The following is a 22,661-nucleotide window of genomic DNA, read 5'->3' as shown; positions in this document are numbered from 1 at the left end:
GAGATACAAATAAATGGAAGCATATGCTGTGCTCATGGCAGGAAGACTCAACATCATTAAAATGGCCATACTACCCAAAGCAATCTATAGATTCAGTGCAATCCCTATCAATATACCAATGGCATTTTTCAGAGAGCTACAACAAATAATCCTAAAATTTATATGGAACCATAAAAGATCCCAAAGAGCCATGGCAATCTTAAGAAAGAACAAAGTTGGAGGTTCCCCACTAACTGGTATCAAACTATACTACAAGTCTACAGTAATCAAAACAGCATAGTACCAGTATAAAAACAGACACACAGATCAATGGAAGAGAACAGAGCCCAGAAATAAACCCATGCCTATATAATCATTTAATCTATGGCAAAAGAGGCAAGAATATACAATGGAGTAAAGACAGTTTCTTCAACAAATGGTGTTGGGAAAACTGGACAGATATATGCAAAAAAATGAAACTGGACCACCTTCTTACACCATATACGAGAATAAACTCAAAATCGATTCAGGACTTACATGTAAGACCCGAAACTATAACACTTCTAGAAGAAAACATAGGCAGAAAACTCTCTGATATTGCTATTGGTAATTTTTTTCTGATATATCTCATCAGACAAGGGAAACATAAGAAAAATACACAAATGGGACTACATCAAACTAAAAAGTTTTTGCACAGCGAAGGAAACCATCAATAAAACGAAAAGAAAACCTACTGAATGAAAGAAGATATTTGCCTACAATACATCTGACACAAGGTTAATACCCCAAATTTATGAAGACTCGTACAACTCGACAACAACGAAAAATGAAACAATCTAATTAAAAAATGGGCAAAAGATCTGAGTAGGTATTTCTCCAAAGAGGAAATACAGATGGCCAAGACATGTGAAAAAATGCTCAACGTCACTAATCATCAAAGAAATGCAAATTAAAATCACAATGAGATATCACACTTCACACCTGTCAGAATGACTATCATCAATAAATCAAAAAAGAAATGTTGGCCAACATGTGGAAAAAAGGGAACTCTTGTGCACTGTTTCTGTCATTGGTGCAGCCATTACAGAAAACAGTTCGGAGGTTCCTCAAAATATTAAAAATAGAACTACCTTTTGACCCAGCAATTGCATTTCTGGATATTTATCCAAAGAAAATCAAACAATAATTTGTAAATATCTATGCACCCCTGTGTTCATGGCAGCACTATTCACAATAGGCAAGATATGGAAGCAATCTAAGTGCCCATCAATAGACAATTGGATAAAGAAGTTGTGGTTCATATATACAATGGAATATTACTCAGCTATTTAGAAAAATGAAATCCTACTATTTGCAACAACATAGATGGACCTAAAGGGTATTATGCTGAGTGAAATAAGTCAGACAAAGATAAATACCATATGATTTCACACATATGTGTAGTCTAAGGAACAAAAGAAATGAACAAATTAAACGAAAACAGACTCACAGATACAGAGAACAAACTGGTGATTGCCAGAGGGGAGGGGGGGTTGGGGGTGGTGAAAAAGATGAAGGGATGAAGAAGTACAAATTCGTAGTTACAAAACAGTCACAGGGATTTAGAGTATAGCATAGGGTATACATCAATATTATTGTAATGGCTATGTGTAGTGCCGGATGGGTGCTACAGTATTTGAGGGGATTACTTCATGTACTGTATAAAAGTCTAACTTTTTTTCATTTAAGAACTGAAGAAATAAAAAAAAAAAAAATAGTATATATAGGGTTCAATACTGTCTGTGGTTTCAGGCATCCACTGGGGATTTAGAATGTATTCCCTGCAGATAAAAGGAGACTAATGTACTTCTGTTTTCTCACTAGATCTTTTACTCCCAGTTCAAGTGGAAGGAAAGCCAGGCTGAACAATGAAAAAGGAAACAAGATGTTTTTGTTTCCTTTTCCCATACGACCTCTTTAACTGGAGAGTCTGCCAGGCAACCAACTAGCTGAGGATAGTAACACCCTCTCTCAACTGTTCCCAGGGGTAAGTAGAGCAACCTAGTAGACAAAACCTCTAAGGAACAGCAATGTAAAACCTTTTAGAATTTTTCAAGAACATTATTCATAATTCTAAGATTTAGCCCTCTCCACAAAGAGATGATTTGTCATGGTTTTCCGGTAATAAACAAAATGATCCCATGCTTTATTCAACCTGATACTATGCCACTGATTAGAACCCCACCTTGAGAATTAATTAAAAATTATTTTTTTAACACACAAAGAACCAAGCGCTTAAACTTCAATTATCATCACTTAGAAACAGAATGTATGTTTCAAATCTAGATATTGTACCTCCAAGTAACCTGCTATCTTTAAAGACAAAGAGAAGATTTGGTATTTCATTAAAAAAGAAAAAAAATCTATAGCTTACCTAGGTTTTTATTAGTCTTCATTCTTAACTTCATTTTTAGTTTACGAGCAAACTACTACTACATGAGAATTTGGATTACAAAAAGCTTCCTGCTGGTTAGTTATAGGAAAATACCATTAAAGATTAACTGTGTGAAAAGGCTTGCATGCTCCTGGGCTGAGCATAGCAACTTGAAGCCTAACATTACACAGAAATGCAGTGTCAAAAGACATCTGACTCTGGACACCCTGTTTTGTTTTAATTAATTGACTTTAGCATTTTATCTAGAATTTAAAAGATAATTAATATGATCACAGATCCTAAAGATCAAGATTCTTAATACATTTTAAGACTGGGAGAGAGAGATTGGGTATGAGATTAATACAAATCAAATGCTATATATACTCAACTTGCAATAGTATTTCATGGCAAGGCAACTATATGGTAGAAAACAAAGTTTCATTGCAAGTAATCATTTATCACCATCATAGGAATATCTATAAATATTAAAAATATGTGTAAATTTATTTATGATTGCCATGAGAAAAATACAAACCAATTTCACCTCTGAATATTGATGAAAAAAATCAATAAAGTTTAGCAAATTAAATACAACTCAAAAGAATGACTGCTGTTTGGTTTCTAGGGGTTCGGAGTGGTCTCTGACAGCCAGCAAAGAAATAAAAGTCTAGACTCTACAACCACAAGAAACTGAGTTTTGCCAATAACCTAAATAAGGTGGGAAGTGGATTCTTCCCAGAATTTTTAGGTAAGAACTCAGCCTGGATGACATCTTAATTTCAACCTTTGAGAACCTGAGCAAAGAACCCAGTGACCTGGACTTCTGATATAAAGAATCATATACTAATAAATTGGAGTTGTTTTAAGCCACTAAAATTTGTGGTAATTTGTAATATATAGCAATGGAAAACTAATGCAGAAGGCCCAAAATTAGATCCTTGTATAAACAGGAAAATAATATATTGCAAAAGTAGAATTTCGATTCAGTGGGAAAATGGCAATTTGTTTAATAACTGGAGTAAATGGTCTCCTAACCTAAAAATAAGAATGCTAAATTCCTACTTTACACATTAAAAATAGATTTTCTATTAAAATATTTTAATAAGTTTTAAAATGTAATAAATTCTAAATTGAAAATAAATCTTTAGATAGATTAATAACTTAAGTGTAAAAATTATGTAAATTTACTAGAAGAAAATTTAGAATATTTTTATTATTGTTACCCAAGCAAAATTTTCTTCAGAGAAGTTAGAAAACATGAATTATTTAACTATTTATCATCTATCTTATATAGCAAAAGTCATAAATAAAATTGAGACAATTATTGTACATAACTGGCAAACTCTTAGTATTTCTAGTATCCAAAGTGTTTATGCAAACTTACAATAAAAAAATGAAGAGCCCAATAAAATTGGGGAAAGAATATGATAAGCAATTCTCAGAAGAGAAAATTTAAAGGGCCAAAAACATAAAGGAGCACTCAACCTCACCACACCAGAGAGTTGCACATTAAAGCTATCATGAAGATACTGCTTTTACCCATTTGACTGATAAAAATTAAAATGAATAAGTATCATCAGTATTAGCGAGGATGGGAAGAAACAAACCCTTTGGCAATAGGAGTGTGAACTGCTACAATGTTTTCCCCCACCAAAAAACAAAATTAACAATATTTATTAAAATTTAAAATACATATAACTATTGAAGATTAGCATTTTAATAGTGAATTGATGCAGCAATGCCACTTTGGGGAGTCTTATCTATAGACATAGGTATAAATACAAGACTATTGTAGGGTTTTTTTTTGGTAATCTAGAGATATTATGGAAGTCCTTCAATTGGAGAATATATATCTACATTGTGGAATATCATGCATCTATTAAAAATGACATATTTCCAACCATTGACCTAGGCTGGTGACTATTATGTATTGTAAGGAAAAAAAAAGAGCAAATGACAGAAAAATATAAATATAATGATCCAACTTTGGTAAAAATGAAAGAGGAACAGACTAAAATGACTGATCTGGGATAAAAGAATAGTGAGAATGACAACGTGGATACAGTTTAAGTTTCGTCTTTGTTTACTACCTAACCAATAAATAAGATTTGCAAGGATATACACAAGATCTAGAATAAACGTGAGTGGGCACAGCTCCCATCACCTCCCTAATTCAAGAACATATGACCACTTAGTAGTTTTTTCAGCTATGAGCAATGAAGAACCTGCCAGGTCACAAGATCCCACTGCCTTTTCAAATTCTTAGGCTAGAAGAGGTGCCACATTAGCACACAAGGGTCTACTGATTAGTAATCAAGAACTATCTGACTGTATTACAGTTTCATAGGTCTAGGTTTTATTTCTTACTGCATTATTGAATCTACAATTGGCCTGTCCTTGGTTTACTTCACTTAATAACACAAAATGTCTGAATGTATGTTCACATACATTTGCAAGAACCTGGATAAAAGTACATAATAATTCATATGAGGCTATGAATTTAGTTATTTCAATGTGGGAATAAAAAGGGGATAGGCAATTAACTTTTCTTTCTTATAATGAACATATATTGATTTATAATTTTTAAAAATTCATTTTCAAGGTTTTGCAGGAAGAGTTGTAATTAATAGCTTTGAAACAATCTAATGCTGCTCTAAGCATTAGATCAACATGATGCTAGATGATTCAATATTCCATTTATAGCAGCTGAAAATCCTTTTATTAAAGTCCTAAAATCTACAAGCTATAAATTTTAGGCATAAAATCAATTAAGATCAGAAATAAAGAAATATAAACCAAGCACTGCTTAAAAAATAACTACCAACATTTTTATAATAATTACTATTTACAAAATACACTTCACATATGTCATTTACGTTAACCTTTGCAACTTGGTATGAAATTTCACAAAAAGTCAAAGAGGTTTTATAAATCAAGGCATGCAATATTTGACTCCAAAGTCATGCCTTTCCAACTATACAATTCTATTTATATATAAAATTTTAAGTCATCAAATGTGATCATTTAAAACTAGGTAATTTCTACTTTTTTTCTGGAAGATATTAAAGACTAAAATCCTTCAATAAAAGAGTATACCTAAAATAACTTATCATACTATGTTCCTTCTTGTACACAAATGTACTTGAAAGCGGACACTTCTCAAAAACCCTGTTTTCCTTAATGATTAATGGAAATTTTGTAGCAGGGCAGATTATCAAAGGTAAATACAGGGTAATGAATTCTCTTGAGCCTAGTTAGTATTTAAAATTTTCTGAGATCATCACCAGCCAACAAACAACTTCAAATATATACATGAGCTTTAGACAAATATATACTTGTCTAAAAGAGAAAAACGTTCTTACGTGTAGCCATTTCAAGATGCTCTGCGTTTGTGGTTGTCCATTTCCAGCATGCATCAGAATGTCCTGAACTGTACCTCTGAGTTCTGACTCAGCAACTCTGGGATGGGTCTCAAGAATCTGCATTTCTAACAAGTTTCCAGGTAGTGCTTATGCTGCTGGTCCAGGGAATACACTTTGAGAACTACTACTCTATGCTAACTAACTTTATTTCAATATGTGAAGTTGAAATTAAGAGTGAACAGTTAATTACATAACACTCCTGTTACCGGGAAGTTCATCTTTTTGAATGTATAGGCCAAGGCTATGTACTAATGACTTGACACCAATACTAGCAGATCTCCTTATCTAACGCTAGAATTAATTAAAATAGCAAAAGTCTAGTTTCTACAAAAATCCCCAGAGGTTGGTGATGAGACCTTTGAGGCTGATTCTTTCTGCAGATTTAATATAGTTACAATCGGTTTCAAACAACACTTCCAAAAGCTCTCAACAAGGCAGAATGATTGGTCCTGGCTTTTACAGACATATAAGCTTCTTCTCAACCAAGATGAGAAAACACTAACAAACTATGAAAGGTATTATATGCCTTAAACTTTGGAAGAAAGAGAAGTTATCTATCAGGGTCAATAAAAAAAAAAGCAGAGAAATGTTATAGCTATAAAATAGGAAATGTTTCACAGTAGACTCAAGATATGAGTCTCCTTATCCTGCATATCACAGGTAGCGCCCCCTGAAGCACAGTGAGCCCTGATAAAACTTAGGCTTGTTCCAATCTGGGTCATCTCTAACCCACTTGTCGAACTCTCTCTCTAAGAGGCTTATTACCTCAGGGAGACCGATTCGTTATCCGACAGGTAATAAGCAGTAAGGTGGCAGTAAGATCATTTGATGTCTTTGCTGGTTTCTTTAATGCATTGGGTGCCAAGGTGACATGCTGTCATGACTCCCTTAGTGATTATTATCCTGCTCTCTATAAAACGAGAAAGTGTTTTTCTTTACCCCACATAATCTTTGAAAAAAGAAGATAAACAATTATAAATGTATCTAACATGGGCTTTGATGATGACAAGAGTCAATTTCTATAGTAGAAAAATTGTGGATATCGAATGATAGTCACATATCCTCAGTGATCTCCACTATGTGGGAGGAATCAGATTTACCCAATAGTCATCTTAGTGCTCTGTGTACTATTTAATATTCTCTCTTAACTGAACTTCTTGAACTAAATCCTCAGTAAAAGTACATATTCTGTATTTTTTTAGATATATACAAGAGGCCAGCTAAGGGTAACAGATCACCAAAAACATTAGTTTCTCTTGATAACTGGTATTATTATCATGGGAAGAATCTTATATAGGTACAGAAAAAACTAAGCCATGGTATTTTTCACTTTTACCACTGACAGAATTCTTTGATATAGTTATATCATGTTTAGGACCCCAAATGGGAAAAGGTCAACTTTCATAAATCACATGGCTCTTATGAATCTTTAGAAAAGAATGCTTAAACCAAGTCCACTCAGTTGCAGTTCACTGAACAAATGTGACCTGAAAACCAAACACTATGGCTGAGGAGACAGAAACCAAAGACATTACTCTATATCACAGAAGCAGCCTCTAACTCAGACTGAGGGAAGGTACTCTCCACAGAAATGAATGACATATTTTATATCATTGCTGATGAAGAGTCAAATTAGAATTTTAAAATACAACATGCTTATTTTGAAAGAAGACAAACAATCTAACAGATGCAGAATTCGAAACACTGGTTATAAAGATGCTCAATTAACTTAAGTGAAGTGTAGATGAACTCAGTGAGAACTTTAACAAAGAAATAAAAAACATAAAAGGGAACCAGTCAGTCAGAAATGAAGAACACATTATCTGAGATGAAGAGTATATTAGAAGGAATCAACAGAATGAATAAAGAAGAGGATCGAACCGCTGATATAGAGGATGGGAAAGCCAAGAACACCCAATCAGAACAGCAAGAAAAAGAAGCCAAGACTATAATAATAATTTAAGAAGCCTGTAAGACAAAATTAAATGTAAAAACATCTGGGTCAAAGGGATACCTGAAGAGGAACAAGAAGTTGAATAGCTATTTGAAGAAATAATGATGGAAAATTTCCCTAACCTGGTGCAGGAAATAGACATACAACCTCAGGAAGCTCAGAGAGTCCCAAAAAAGATGAACCCAAAGAGGCCCATACCAAGACACATCATAATTAAAATGCCAAAGGTTAAATACAAAGAGAGAATCTTAAAAGCAGCAAGAGAAAAGCAGTCAGTTACCTACAAGGGAGCACCCATAAGACTGGCAGCTGATTTCTCAAAACAAACTATGCACGACAGAAGGGCTTGGCACAAAACATTCAAAGTGATGAAAACCCAGGATCTACAACCAAGAATTCTTTATCCAGCAAAGCTATCATTTAGAGTCGAAGGACAGATAAAGAGCTTCTCAGACAAAAGTAAGCTAAAGGAATTTATCAGCACCAAGCCAGTATTACAGGAAATGTTGAAGAGATTTCTTTAAGAATAAAAATCATATATCAAAAACATGAATAAAGAATAGTAATAATTACATTCCTATCAACAAGTACCTCAAATGAAAAAGAATTAAGTGCTCCAACCAAAGACAGAGTGGCTAAATGGATAAGGAAACAAGATCCCTACATATGCTACCTATAAGAGACTCACTTCAGATTAAAAGTCACATGCAGATTAAAAGGAAGGGGATGGAAAAAGATATTGCCTTCATAGACCTAGAGGGTATTACACTGAATGAAGTCAGATAGACAAATATCACATGATTTCATGTACATGTGTAACCTAAAGAACAAAATAAACAACAATAACAAAAGTAGAAATAAACTCATAGATACAGAGAATATTTTGAGGGCTACTAGATGAGAGGGGAACTGGGGGTATGGAGAAAAAGAGCAAAGGGATTAAGAAGTACAAATGGATAGTTACAAAACAGACATAGAGAGGTAGAGTGTAGCATGGCAAAGATAGTTAATAATGTAATAAACATGTAAGGGGAAGAAAGGTACTAGATTTAGTGGGGTGATCATTTTATGAGTTATATAGAGCTCTAATCACCATGCTGTACAACGGAAATTAATATATTATTGTATGCCAATTATAATTGAAAAAAAAGCCTCACTGAATTATTTTTTTTTTAAAAAAAAGCTAAATAAAACAAGGCAGGAAAAATGTTATAGTTGTAGGCATGTCTGTTACTGGGAACTAAAAAAAAAAATCTCAGCCATACTCATGGTGAGTTTCCAATATGTCTTAGTCTATTCTTAAAGCTGAAAAAACATAAACATAGATTAAAATGTTAATGACAGCAATCTTTAACACTATGTTTTGACACTGGTAATCCTAGATATTCCTAGAATATATGTTACTAAAATGACAGAATAGCATGTTTTTGAGATTTGGTTACTCCATTCTAATAAAATATTATTAATTCAATAAACTTAAAAGCATAACAGTATCTACCATTTAAAAAGACATGCCAAGTTCTGCACTTGGGAATAAATATACATTAACTTTAATCCTTACAACAAATTACATATTATTATCCCTACTTAAGGATGGAAAAAAAACGTGGCTCAGAATGATGGAGAAACTCACCCAAATGACCCAGATTGATAAATGGCTACTCAAGCCTAACCCAAATATAAGATGGAGTGAAACCTCTGGTGCTAGTAGAAGGCTCTGATATGCGGCAGAAACACTTGATCAAGAAGTTGGCAGAAGGTACATAGCCTCTGGCAGCCTACCAAGGAATGTGAGAGTTGGGAAAAGAAGAGGACTAGTATAAAAGAGCTGACCAAGTTATTTTGATGTGAAAATACTAAAGGCATACTTCATTTGTTAAAATTAATAAATTCGTATAATTCTATTTAATTTTAAAACATTAGATACATTCGATTAGAAAGCTCTTTACATGTAATTGAAATATGATTCAATGTATAAAAATAAAACTTACTTATAAATAAAAGATTCACTTTTGACCCAACTTCAGTATCATCTGATCCTACAGAGATGGATAAGCAACTGACCTGTAAGCATCTTTCACTGCCCCTCCTTGCTGTATGGCCTCACTTCCCTGCTTACTCATTTTAAATGTTATAGTCAACATTCTCTTTCTTAGCTCCTCTCTCACTTCTTGGCAAAGCTTTTACCCTAGTTATATTCAAATCAGTTATATGTAAGTTCCTATCTACTTTGCTCTAATACCTACAGGTTGAAAGTGCCTAGAGAGAAACACATAACGTGCCTGATTAGCGTCACTTTTAATTATTGACCATAAACCACAAGTTGGCCATACAATGCCAAATGCAATAATACAGCATTTTTAGTTTCTTTATTTTCCCATTTTAATAGACAACTGTTTCATACTTTCTCTTCTAACTTTCCCTATCTTCCTCTCAACTTTCTTCCTGCTGATGATCTCTGTTTCTATTTTACTGAGAAAACCAAAACCATCGAAAGAGAACATCTACAGTTTTCCCCCATGTAACTGCTCTCCAGCTCCAACCTCTTCCCCAAACTCCAGATTCATACATCTGAATGCCAATTAGGCGGCCCATCTTCAATTGGTAACATGTGAAAAACTGAGCTCCTGGTACTCTCCCCAAAACCTGCCCCTCTACCCTCACCCCAAACTCCAGATTAGCCTTGTCAGTTGCTGGCAGCTCCATTTTTCTAGATCCTAAACCCAAAAGCCTTTGAGTCATACTGGGGTCCTGTCTTCCCTCTAAATCCACACACAGTCAGCAAATTCTGTTGGCCCTACTTAAAAAATTATATACCCAGAATCTCACCACTTGGCATCCCCTCCACCACTATCAACCTAGTTGAATGCTATCACCTACTTCTGTTAAAACCTAAGTTAGATCCCGACACTGTCACAATTTAAAACTCTCGAAAGGCTCTCATCTTGTACTAATAGCTGTTGATGTCACAGGTATCTGCCTCCCAAAGTCCTCTCCAACCCATAACTCCTCCCCTCTTTCACTCTACCCCACACTGCTTTGTCTCAACAATCCCTATTCTCCTTCCATGATTTATTTCTCACTCTTATGCCACTTTCTAATGACATATAATTATTTTTGTATTTTAGCTTTTGTTATCTTCTCCCTCCATAAGAGGAGGAATTTCAATCTCTTTTGTTCACCAATGCAGCCTACACCTAAAACAGTGTCCACTGCAGAGGAGGAGATGTTCAGTGTGTATTTGTGGAATGAACATATGAATTAAAGAATAAATAAAATAATATCTCTCTTACATGCAGTAAAGACCAGAATACCTAGAAGTGATATAAGCTTAGTTATTTCATGGCATCTCATTACAGATATTATTACGCATGCTAAAGTTATTATAGTATATTAAGATCTACAGCATGTAACCCTAAAACAGCCACTAACAAGACTGCAACAGGAAGACATAAAAAGGGAAATAAAAAAAGTGGAGTCTATTTTTAAAAATAACTGAGGTATTTCAATTTGATTGTTCTAAAACTCTCAAGAGGAAGTTCTTCTGAGAAACATTTTTTTTTTGTTCTTTCAGAAAGCTTAAGGTTTATTCCTGTAAGTACCAAAACAATTTCAGCCAAGATGGAAGTCATTTTACATGTGTTCTCAATTTTCCTATATTTTACATAGTATTTTAAACAAATTTTCTTCTCTGAGAATTCAGCACCAATGCTTTCCTACGCATCAATTTTTGAGAAGTGCTCTATATAGTGATGCCTTCAGGGTCTTCAGAGCATCTCCATAGGTTTTCTTCTAGTAGTTAAAGAGCTCCTTGTTCTGATGCTCATGTCTAATTGTATAGGTTTGTTTCTCCCTTGGCCACTCAAGTATTTCCTTTATCAAGACTTAACTCATACTTCCAACTACCTTAGAATAGTTAATAAACATAAATGAATTGAATTAACAACCTCAATGGTTTTCAAGGAGAATACAGAAACTTAACAAGACTTATTTAGTGTAACCTATTTTCACTGTTCAAAGATCTCTTCCTTATATCTGTTTAATAAATAGGCACTAAAAGGCTATCGGCCAGGCACTTTTCCAAGCACTGCAACCAAAATGATGAAACGTCCTACGTAAATTTCATGGTTCTTACCCTGAAGGAACATACAATCCAGTAGAGGAACAGGCATGAACTTCAAGAGATTCTCTCATTACTGGAAATTCTTCAGAATTTATTCCTCACGAGACAGACTTTGACATGTTTTTGGCCAGATTTTAGAGCAGCAAAAACTAAGAACATTAAAACACTAACCAAGAGATAAACAAGTAAATTCTAAAATGAAGCTAGCCCCCAGATAAGTGCTCATTTTGAAAACTAGAGCCAAAATATCTTTTTAAACTGGAAGAACATAAATTTCCTAGTGTGCTATCTTTACTTATTCATATGAAAGAAGGCAAACTCTAGCTCTGTGTGTGTGTGTGTGTGTGTGTGTGTGTGTGTGTGTAAAACAAGATAAACACACTGGATTGTGAGTCCAAAGACGTACTTTAAAAGATTAAGAGAGTAAAAAAGGGGAATTATAATTAACTGTTTAATATCTGCTTCCCCTACAAGACTATCTGTTCACTGTTTTAACCAGTAACCGGACAATGTTTGGCACATGGCACATACTCAATGAATATTTTTAAATAAATTAACTAATGTCCAATCAGGTTCATGATGGTATACTATGCATCCTGGGAATGAGTACTCTGCAAACATGAAAAATCTCAAGAGGATAAAGGCCAAACAATCAGAAAGTGTACAACAAGTATCGTGGAATGATGGACTAGGGTCATTTGCTGGGAATCTACTTGGTCAATTCTATCTTGACCTTTGAAATCCAAGATGGCCTAGAGCCGCCTATTTTTGCCAGAAATAATAATTATATTTGCCCTCGGACGGTTGATGACTTAGGTTGTATTAAATCAGAGGCAATCTTGTCCTTCAGGGGACATCTGGTTGTGCCAACTGATGAGGAAAGTGCTAATGGATAGATACCATGAATGCTGTTAAATGCACGGGACAGCTCCCACAACAAATAATAATCTGGCCCAAAATGCCAATAATGCTATGCTGAAAACTCTGATCTAGAGCAAGGCACTCCATTTGTTAAGAGAGAAGTAAGTAGCAGAGTGGAAAGAGAGGAGCTTTTCCATCAGCCATGGGTCCAAATCCTGGCTCTAACAACTTAGCCCCAGTGAAACTTGGTATAATCCGCAGTTTCCCCTTAAGGAAAATAATACCTACTCTTTAGGTTTGCTGTGAGGACTTAATGAGAATATATGCCAGGTACCTGACATATATCAAATCAATAAATTGCAGCTATTCTTACTATTATAAATAGTAAGAACACTTTTTAATCATTCGATGCTAACATTTCTGCCAGGTAGGAAAAGCATTTTAAATACGATAAGACTTAGCAACGTAAATAGAAAATTCAGAATTTAAAGCTGGAAAAAAATCTTAAGTATCCAACTAAATATTTTATATACACAAAAAAATTGAGGTTTAGAGACACTTACTTGCCCATTAGTACACACCAAGTTACCATAAATACCAGCTGTTCTCTCCACTACTCTCCACTGGGGAAGTCTATTCCTCATACATAAATAGGTAGGCTTTTATTAATTCCTAAACTACATCCTTATTCATAAATGTATCATAAATTGCTTAAATCAATTTGAATGCAAGATTTTATGCCTACTAAAAATTTATATGATAGCATGCTTAAACTATAAAATAACTAAGACTTATTCAGATATGCCTACTGAAATTTTATATGATAGCATGCTTAAACTATAAAATAACTCAGACTTATTCAGATAAAATTTTCATAATTTTATATGATAGCATGCTTAAACTATAAAATAACTAAGACTTATTCAGATATGCCTACTAAAATTTTATATGATAGCATGCTTAAACTATAAAATAACTCAGACTTATTCAGATAAAATTTTCATAGCTAATTTGTGGCATCTGTCCTACTGTTCCAGTTTCATCTTAACAAGTCTTATTACCACACAGAATGGCCTACTTTTTACACTGATGTTTTACAAAAGCAACATTAGAAAGTATTCATTCCTGGTTTAAATATTTACAAGAGCGCACTTGGGAAAAGAACATGAAAAAGCCCACAGAGCTGACAAACTGCAAATAATAGGAAAAAAATATATTTCTAACTTCACTAGTAATCTAAGAAAAACAATGAAAGCAAATTTAGTATTTTTTGCTTTAAATGTAGCAAAGGGTTTCTCTACTCATAATGCTCAATAAAGCAAGCTGTCATATAGTGCTGGGGAAGTCTAGCCTGCTTTTACTTTTCTGGAGCCAAATGTAATATGCCTTAGAAATGTTCATTCTCTTTGGCTCTGAGTAGAAAGATGACCAATTCAGCATTGGAAAAGGCACCAACTCCAATGAACAGAAAAAAAGAAACTGTTAAATTGTAGTATATTTAAATGGAAATAATACAGCTATTAAAAATAATTTTTAAATTAATTTCATGAGCAAGAAAATGATTAAAGTTTATAAAGTTTTAAACCATGATTTAGACCTGTATAAAAGTATAATCTCAACTAGAATATATGTAAACTATTTATATTTATGTGAATTTGGAATGAAATATTTTTTAAAACATTAACACATTATTTTGAGGTAGTATGTTAATAAGTAATTTTTATTTGTAAGTATTTTTTGTAACTGTCTATATTTTTTATCATGAACATATATAGTTACTTTATAATTAGAAAAGATCTTCATTTTGATTAAAAACTATTCCAAAACTCTAATCTCTAAACTTTATTTAATCACGAAAACTACAGTTATGGTAGAGAACAGTACACACAGAAGGTAACGTACTGCCTCTACATTTAAGATGCAGGGAAAAGGTATAATCTTTTACAATTTCAGTTTGTTTTAAGCATGCTGCCTCAACACTGAAAAAGAATATTCATACCCAAATTCACAAGCAGCATGTGTATGTATTAATACTACTACTCAACATTATATCAGGAAAAAAAAAAACAAGAAAAACATAATTTAGTATATAAGGTTCATCATAAAGTCAAAGATGTGTTTCCCCGCCAAGAAGTCTTGAATGTAATTAAAAACGTTGCAAAGCCAACTAACACATTCAGGTCTCTTCTGCACAAAAGATAATTACTAAAAATATCTCACAGATATGACTGGTTACATTTTAAGAGATAGCTTATTTAAATGCCGAAACAGTTTTGGGAGACTGTCTTCTTTATGAAAACTAGGTGTGAAATAGAATCTGTGAAATAGAATAATATTCTGCAAAAGAATATCATTCAGATCACTGTTGCAGTAAAATATCTTATACTTATAAAGGACATATACATTTCTAGATATCAAAGTTATCTCAAAAATCTCAAAAACAACCCTCATACTTTTAAAATATCACCTTCATTGCTCTTTATATTAAAAAATTAAAGTCAGTGGTAGGGGAAGGAAACCACTTATAGGTAAGAATATTCTCAAATCTTAAGAACCTGTTTCAAGATTCCGCTGATTCCTAATATTTTCACAACATGATCAACCTACAATGTTCTGAAATGACCACGTTCAACATCACATGGGCTTGTAACATAAAGAGAGGTAGCAAATAAAATTACCAGCAATAAATGAGAGACTTAATCTGACTTGATCAAATCCAAAGTATATTAACAGAATATAGCCTATGTTGTATATAGATGCAATATGAAAATACTTCTGGGTTGGGACTCTATAAAGAACTAATTACAAATTTAATTATCACAGTAGGATTCTACATCACTATCTACCTCTACAAAGGCACTCAGAACCCTGATAAGAATATTTGATTCCTTAGGCACAAACTCTGAGAGTCATAAGGATTCACATTTGCTCCTTTTAATCATCCTCCAAAAATATACCCAAGATCAAATGATGGAGAAAAATGTCCCCCTCTTTTTCTCTTATAAAATACTTAGCAAAAATGTTTGATTTAATTATGTTTTGAAAGGGAATTTGTTTCCAGGAAGTAAATAATAACATAAGACTAGCCAATACAAATCCTTAAGTATTAAATGTTATCTTTTTGGACTGTTGTGTAAGTTTTGTGTCTCAAACTAAAGGCTTTTGATGCCAGTTCAATGATAACACAGAGGTATTTGAAATGGCATATAGCAAAGTCAATGGAATTGCCTTTCCTGGAGGCCTTCTAAGAAAAACCAGGCTCCTGCCTGCCTGCCAAAACCCAGTGAATATGGCTTGATCACTGAAAATCTTACCCTAAGCTTGTTTTCTCAAGCTAACAGATCAGAATCGCCTGGAAAGCTTTTGAAAACAGATTCCATTTCCTACACCTACACACACACACACACACACACACACACACACACACACACACACACGAACGCACGAACTCACGCGCACACACGTATACATTTCAGTTTCTGATTCAAAAAGTCTGCAATGGGACCAGAGAATTTGCATTTCTAACAAGTTCAAGTGATACTTCTGGTCTGGGGATTAGAGTTTTCAAAGTCTGACCTAGGCACTGCAAAAGTGCTCTGAAGAGACTTATTTTTAATTTCTAAATATATTTCCTCCATGAATTCATTATCGTTAAATAATATTTCATGCAACTAATAACTTTTCTCAATAGATAAAACAACATATCACTGTTGTTTAAATAATAGTGAAACTACTTTTTTATACACAATAGCGCAATCATTTTCTGGATAAGTAACTACAAAATTTCTTTAAAATGCAAAAAATAACATGCTTAAAATAATAGAGAAAAATACAATAGGAAGGTGGAGTTATTTATAGCTAAAATGGAAAGAATTTAGCTGCTGAATGATGGTGTGTGTGTGTGTGTGTGTGTGTGTATAGTGCCAAAGAAATCAGTAGACTACATGTTTTCTAAAGTTCTGCAGATTATTAACCTGAGCTATAAAGATAAATCAAACATGTCATAGATTACAATTTTAATTCATATATCTATTCTTTAAAGTATATTGCATTACTGGATATATGATGAAGATAGACATTACTTCAGTTGAACTATAAAAAGGATTTTTCAGTATAATGGATAAGAGATTAATTTCTAAAAACCATTTAAAGATTCACTTCTGGAAGCATGTGAGTGACTTAAAATATGTTATAAATATTCCACAGAAATGTATTATTTTATAATAGCTAAAAATTATTCATCATATGATTTAATGTAATGAAAGCATAAATTATGTGTTAATTATATAAAGATATTTAAATTATCTCAAGGCCTGTAAGTTAAGTATTACTAAGTGTAGTATATAAACACCAATAAGGGATAGATAAAAGCTGTAAATTGTATTTAAAAGATGTTGATGGTGTTCCCTGAAATTATAAAATGGACTCATGACAAATGGTCAATTCCAATAGTTACTCAATGCTCCCCACCCTCCAAAACATATTTATAAAATAAGAGATAATATAATCAGCTGTTTTCAGAATAGCAACAAAATGCATCCATAATTAGCAGAAAGAACGAGCTTTAACAACTTCAAGTGACACTAAGGCTCAGATTCAGTCAGCCTATTATCACAAGCTCTTAGCCCTTCTGAGCCTCAGTTACCACATCTGCAATTGTAAGCACCATCAGCTACCTCACAAAGTTTTGTGAAGGAGTTTATTAAATGATATACAGTGCCTAATATGCTGAAACTGCACAATAACTTCATTCTATCAACTATAAGCCAGGCACTGTTAGAGAGAAGAGAAATAAATGGAGGGAACTAAACATCCAAAAGTCTGCCTTCTTGGAGCTTACCTTTTAGTGTTCATTTATTTTACCTTGTCTTAGGCACGGTGCCGAGTACTTTGAAAATGAATAAACATGTCCAGAACAGGTCAAAATATTCAATTCAACAGAAAAGATAACACGAGGGTAACCATGCAGGATATAAATCTAGGGAAACAGAAAGTCCTATGAGAAGGCACGAGACGAGGCTGGAAGATGGAAAGGAAGAAGGGGCAGGCTTCCCATAAGAGAGCACTTTAAAGAGCCTTGAGAAATGTCTAGACTCTGATGGGAGAGATTTGCAGATTTTAGAGAAGGAAATATGAATAAAAGCAAGGAGGCTGGAAAACCTTGTGTGCATTTAAGTAACACTGAGTCGTTCAATACGGCCGATGTTTCATGTAAGAATTAAGGAGTGATGGGAAATTAAAATGGAAACCTACGTTAGGACCACATAAGTCGTTACTTACTAAGATGTAGAATTTATACTTAGTTTGAAGGAAATGAGAAATCAAAGATATTCGAGAAAGCGCGGTATGATATGGACATTTACCTTTATAAGAAGTATGATAGATACACTGGAATGGGGGAAAAAGGCAGTGAGACTAGATTGGAAAAACTGAGTAACATGCTTCAGAACACAGTTTACCAGTAACCTAAGGAGTGGGATCATTAGAGATTTCCAAAGGCACCTTGGATGGATCTCTATGGCACCAGCAACACTGCAATAAGCTCTCATAGCCACACCCCATATTCCCCTTTTAGTTCTATATCTCCTGTCCTAACTCCACTTCGGCCTCCGCCTGTTATCAATACTGCATCCTTAATACTACATACCTTATCCACACATTCCTATCAGTACCCCTTGCACCCTGACCATGATCCATATGAAGCAGGAAAAAAAATGTGATGAATTGGCTTTGGGGACCACCATACCCCTCTTTTACACTAGCCTGACTTAAATGAAATGTGACAACTTGAGAGAGGAAAGCCAGTTTAGGACTCACTTTTCTCTTAGTCCTTGGTTTAGGATTCTAAAAGTATAATGCTTCGCATCCAGGATTCTAACATGGCAAGGTAGAAATATTGATTTGTTGGCTAAAGGACATCACAAGTAAATAGAATCTTTGTGATGAAACATTTGAGAACACCTCTCTAGGAAAGACTTCAGTGAAGAACAAAGAATATTATAATTAAGATTTTTAACTATAACCTTCCATATATTATTATAGTCTTTTAGGGAATGAGGCTGTTTAAAATAGTGCTAACTAATTATGAGTACTATAAATTAAGAGACTTCACACCATCTTTAAATAGTTTAAAACTGATTTTCACCTTCCATCTCATAACCTAGATATTATGAGTTTTTCTTTACCTATCCTACATAAAAAGTTGAAATTTTCTAAGTTTATTTTGCTAACAGAAATTTGTTGTACTCATCTTCCTCATTAAGAAAGGCTTTAAATGAAATAAGTAGATTTTAGGAAAATGAATTAAGAAATATTTAACTATGGCCTTTCAGCATGAGATCCTAGCAGATCTGATCAACAGGAAATGAAAAGGAACGAAACTTGAATCAGGCCAACACTGCTTATTATTTCAGGAAACAAGTGGGGGCAGATGAGTAAATGTGACTAGAATAAGTTTTATCTGGTGAGTTCCCTTATAAATCAAACATTCTCACCAGCAAATGTAATTCAGAAATTGGCATGGAATTACACACAACAAGACTGGAGGCTTTGTAGAAGCGGAAAAAGATACTGTCTATGTGCTCTTCATTCTAGGAAAAATTGCTTTATTGGGATGAATTTTTTTCTTGATAACTAAAATATATTTACTGTAGACATTTCAGAAACTACGGATCAATACCTTGAGAATAATAGAAATCATATGTAATCACAGCACCCAAATATAAGCACTATTAACATTTGGTTTATTCTCCACCAATAAAGTAGTTTCTGCATATAATCATTGCATTTTTTTTATCAAAAGGACATTGTTATATAACATACTTTTTTCATTTCTCACATCATTACTATTTTTTATATCATTAAACATTCTCAATAACCTCACATATTTTGATTTGCTTTCCATGCTTGTTATGCGATATGTGAAAACATGGTAACTAACTGCATTGATGAGTATCATTCAACTGTTAGGAGGTGAACATCCCCCTTGCTCCCTAACCTTGGAAGAGTCAAGACTGTTTTTCTTTTGTGAATTGTCTATTTACATCTATTTTTCACTCGGGATCATTTTTTATAGGGGTGTTTCATCAATCTGTCACTGCTTTTAATATCTTTTGAAAAGGGCATGCTGGCATATGAAATACAGAGCTAAGAGTTTGTCTTTTAAATTATGATATTTCTTGGCAATATTTTTCAAAATGGTATTTTTGCAATTATATGCCTAATATATAGTAAGAGCTTAATAAATATTTATTGAGTAAATGATATTTTATATGTATTTATTTTTCAAAGTTATATTCTACACATTCAAGATAATATAGGATTAAATCTTGCTTTTTTTCATTCAATACATTGCAAAGATCTAGGTCATGAAAGTTTTAAAAAATATTCTGGAAAATTAATTTTATCAATATAGAAAAATAGCACATTAATTAATTTTAAAAAGCTTAATACTGTGAGCTTAATTTTGTTTTAATTTTTTTTCTATATCACAGATAACACTATAATAAACATATTTATAAAATCTTCCTATGGAATTCAGATGATTTCCTTAGGATATATTTCTAGACCCGGGATTACTGCGTTAAAAGCTACAAACATTTATGAGTTTTAGTACATAGCTCCACATTATTACCTCAAAGAATTGCATGAATACACTCTTCATCAAGCAGTACAAAAGAAGATTCCATTAAAGCGACAAATCTTTTACAAAACTAGCTCTACTAGTACTTTTTACTCTAACAGTGATACCAGTTTCATGAAAAGTATTATTTTTATGGCTAAGATAAGTTCTGAAATGAAATAAATCCATCTAAGATAACAGGAAGGGAATAATGTCTTCAAGAGAATACACTCACAACAAAGCTCCTCTAAGTGATAAGTTGCTCAGCTGCTATAACTATTGACCAGGAATGATGATAGTATTCAACACACACATAATTGTTTCAAGATTTGATAAATCCGGTCTACTTTTCTCAAGCACTGACAAGCTTTAAATTTATCTTCACCAATGCATTGAGTTTTGAGAATTCCTCAGTGATCTTGCTTGTAGCATTTTCTTTGACTTTCCTTCACTAAAAAGACTACTTCCAACTCGATCAGACAATAAATAAGACATGTACTGAAGGTTTGAATATGTGGGCATTTTTTTTACCTTCTAATTTTTAAAATTGATTCTAAGAAGTACATTTGTCTAATAATGAGTCATCTCTGTTCTATTATAAAATATAATCAAGTTCTGATAATTTCCTTCATTTTACTGACATCAAAATAAATGATATGCTATTCAATTTCTATTTAATCCCTAAATAATTGTTTAAAATGTATTGTTCTTGCTGTATAAAGGTCAAACGTTCCTGATATCATTTTAGACTGCTTAGATTCTCCACCCATTTCATACAATTTAACAAATGTTAAAGTAACAATTACAATATTATTTTCTAAACTCCCTAAAAACTTTTGAACGTTGTTGTTTTCCAACATATACAGATATCTCCCATTTGTCAAAAGTTTGCTTTACGCCACTTTGTTTTTACAAAAGACCTATTTCATATCTGTTTTTGTTAAACAAAAGTAAAGATTTTCACTTTTATGAAAAAAAAGGCGAAAAGCAAAAATAGCACTGTTTGTTTTGTAGTAACCTATTATAGAGGCCAAGGCATCCCAGCAGGGAGAGTGGCCTAGCCACGCCCCTTCCCCAGAAACCACACTCAGCATCTCAGCATCAAGCCACGTTACCTTTGAACTGAGTCTGTGAGCATCTGTGCTTTATCTCAATTTATTCTGTGCACCCATTAGCAAGATATAGTGTTAAGGCATCAGAAAAGCCTGAGAGCTCGTAAGAGTGTTATACTTAGTGTAAAACTGGATGTAATTAAAAGTATTTGGTATGATTTAGTAGTTACTTTTGGGGGTCTGGGAATGCTCAAAATTTTTCCCATATAAATTAATGGTAACTGCTTCTTTGCTTTATGCTTTATTTTGGCTTTACAGGAATACTTTACTTTTGGATAGTGGGAGAAACCTGTCTAGCTTTGACCTAAATAAAGAGGCAAGCTCAAAATAAAAAATAAAAATAAATAAAATAAATTAAAAAAAAAAGAAGAGAGAAAGAGATGAATTTAATCGGGAATAACAGAGGAAATGCAATTTGGGACACACAAACTGTAGCAAGCTACAAGCAAATCTGCTGAGGGTCTGGGGTAGGCTGTATTTATGGGCAAGGAATATAAGTTGGGGAGAGTTCGGTTAGAGTCTGTTAAAATCAAAACAAATGGAGACCAGCTTTGAAAACTCCTCAAGCAGACAAAACCAGTCCCAGTCATATAAACAATTTAGCCCATTTTGTGAGCCCAACCTGGCCTGGGTCATTCCTTATTCATGTCTCTGGAAACAGAGGTTTACAAGCTTATGGTTTATGAGGAAAACTGCCAAGTTTGATATGAGGTAACCTCTGATTAATTCCCTAATATTTAAGAAAATATCAATGTTATCAGTTTTCTGCAAATCAGGCATTTATTGAAAATCAGTTTCTCAGTCATTAGATTTTGTTTTCCTGAGGACACATGTGTGAGATTTTTCTTTTCTGTATCCTCTGGTTTCACTTTAGATTGAAATTCTTTCACAACAGTATGATCTCATTTTGATAAAAAAAAAAAATCTCCACGTAGGTATGTAATATGTATTTGTAATGAGAATAGAAAAAAGTCCAGAAGGAACAGACATTATCTTTTGGGGTAGATTGTTGTAGGGGCTCACAGTGGGGCAGTGAATGAGCTTACTCTGTTACAATGATCATGTGTTACATATTTGCTCTAAACAAGCCAACAAAGATTTATGATGGTATTCTTCACAGAAATGAGACCTAGCCAAATTTAAAAATAATTATCTTCTCTGGAGGTACTTTTTTTG

At 33.4% G+C, this 22,661-nt stretch overlaps 1 protein-coding gene across 1 annotated transcript in view; it reads right to left on the bottom strand.

Moving 5' to 3' along the window:
• ATP10D (ATPase phospholipid transporting 10D (putative)) overlaps positions 1–22,661 on the bottom strand; it is a 111,188-nt gene that overhangs the window by 87,357 nt on the left and 1,170 nt on the right. The window lies entirely within an intron of this gene.

The sequence above is a fragment of the Pteropus vampyrus genome, unplaced genomic scaffold (genome assembly GCF_000151845.1).
Source record: "Pteropus vampyrus isolate Shadow unplaced genomic scaffold, Pvam_2.0 Scaffold79, whole genome shotgun sequence".
In the NCBI taxonomy this organism is placed as follows: domain Eukaryota; kingdom Metazoa; phylum Chordata; class Mammalia; order Chiroptera; family Pteropodidae; genus Pteropus; species Pteropus vampyrus.
The sequence above is the reverse complement of the archived record's forward strand: the minus strand, read 5'-3'. Positions and strand labels throughout refer to the sequence as shown.